This window comes from Octopus bimaculoides, chromosome 24 (assembly GCF_001194135.2).
Source record: "Octopus bimaculoides isolate UCB-OBI-ISO-001 chromosome 24, ASM119413v2, whole genome shotgun sequence".
NCBI classification, from domain to species: Eukaryota; Metazoa; Mollusca; class Cephalopoda; order Octopoda; family Octopodidae; genus Octopus; species Octopus bimaculoides.
In genome coordinates, this window is record NC_069004.1 from 6,603,368 (window position 1) to 6,605,376 (window position 2,009).

The 2,009-nt window shown below is 38.0% G+C and overlaps 1 long non-coding RNA gene across 1 annotated transcript in view; it reads left to right on the forward strand.

Annotated features, from left to right (window-relative positions):
- Positions 1–683, forward strand: part of LOC106867484 (uncharacterized) — a 6,007-nt gene extending 5,324 nt beyond the window's left edge. Inside the window, exon 3 of the long non-coding RNA XR_001409152.2 lies at positions 518–683. This is a non-coding gene — a long non-coding RNA (uncharacterized LOC106867484). The remainder of the gene's footprint in view (positions 1–517) is intronic.
- Positions 684–2,009: the final 1,326 nt, after the last annotated feature.

The following is a 2,009-nucleotide window of genomic DNA, read 5'->3' on the forward strand; positions in this document are numbered from 1 at the left end:
TATATATAGGCGCAGGAGTGGCTGTGTGGTAAGTAGCTTGCTTACCAACCATGTGGTTCCAGGTTCAGTCCCACTGCATGGCACCTTGGGTAAGTATCTTCTACTATAGCCTCGGGCCAACCGAAGCCTTGTCAGTGGATTTGGTAGACAGAAACTGAAAGAAGCCCGTCGTACATATATATATATGCATGTATATGTTTGTGTGTTTGTGTTTATCCCCCCCAACATCGCTTTGACAACTGATGCTGGTGTGTTTACGTCCCCATCACTTAGCAGTTCGGCAAGAGAGACCGATAAAATAAGTACTAGGCTTACAAAGAATAAGTCCTGGGGTCGATTTACTCGACTAAAGACGCTGCTCCAGCATGGCCACAGTCAAATGACTGAAACAAATGAAAGAATATCGGCATCCTGTCCATGTGTGGATTATATTCGCCATGGAAACCAGGAATCCAGCCCTTGTGACTCTGCACGGCTCGAGAGGGTAACTTTACTAACTCTACCGTTTCTTTTGCAGATAATGAAGAGCACATCTAATTCCAAGAAAAAGTTCATTTTTGGTAAGAAACACAATGCAAAGAAGAAGAAGAAGAAGGTCACGCAAAAATCTGTTTTTGACGAGGGTGAATTTGAAAATTTTTTCAAAGAGTATCATGGTCTAAAGAAATAAAAATATATTTTTATATGTGTATTTATATTTCTTTTGTTTGGTGTAGCCATCTGGTTCGCCAGTCCCCAGTCAAATCGTCCAACGCATGCAAGCATGGAAAACGGACGTTAAACAATGAACGATTATTTGATTTTTATATTCCATTCTATTCAGCATTAGTCTTTTTGTCATGATGATGGCTCCTTTCTTGGTTTCAACAATGAGCCGACACTTGTTCAATCAATGAACTTCATGCTAAATTAATTTGCAAATGGCTGGGCATCTAATAGACATGTCTTCTTTGAACTTGTTTGATATCGACCCACCTATGACTGCCCCTGCCCTCCTTACATTTGGTATAAAGCAACTGGCTCTTCTGTTACTTGGCCATTTAGTCAGGGTAATGTCTTTGCTCTTGTAAGTTCTTTGGTAACCTTACAAGTGCTGCAAAATACCTCCAGTAGATTCTGCGAAAGTGGTTGGCATTAGAGAGAGCATCCAGCTATCATTTGACTATGGTAGTAGTTTAATATCCTAAAGGTCACAATTTATTCGCACGCAACCTCTTTCAAATTTGTCGCTAATTCAGTTCTTAACCAAATTGAAAACTGTTAATATTTTTGAAGAGGACTGATCCCTAACTACATTTTGGCATAAAGAAATTTAAGATTTGGTCCAGTAGAAAAAGGTTTACATCAAAATTTGTAGCAACGTTATCGGAGAGTAAATAACGCTTCCAATCAAGTTTAGATCTAAATAACTTTTTTTTATTTTAAAAGCAAAATATATTTATCTTAGTTTCAATGAAAGAAGAAAGCATGAAGAATTTCATAGTTTTGTTCCCATGCAACAAAAATTTGTATCAAAAGAGTTGTGAAGTAAAATATAAGGCGAAAAGTTGGATTTAAATATATTCTTTTATTTGTTTCAGTCGGAGTGGCTGTGTGGTAAGTAGCTTGCTTACGAACCACATGGTTCTGGGTTCAGTCCCACTGCATGGCACCTTGGGCAAGTGTCTTCTATTACAGCCTCGGGCCGTTTTTTTTATCCGTCCTTGATTTCGTATACATTCGCTGCTTTCTTCCAAGGAATCTAGTATTCTTAGCTTAGTTTTTCCTTGGGGCTGGCCAGATTGGAGCAATCTGGAGTATAACCAGCCAAAATTGCAAAGATAATCTGGAACTTGACTGAGGAAAGAAAACTCCGAATGACCTGTCCTTGTTTTTTCTTGTCCCTTTTTTGTATCATCTAACGGTCTGGATGTTTTGTGTTCTTGCCCCATTTTTGGTATTCCTTTTTATATGCATATGGCATCGTACGTATTTTGTATATATATATCTATATATCTATATATATATAT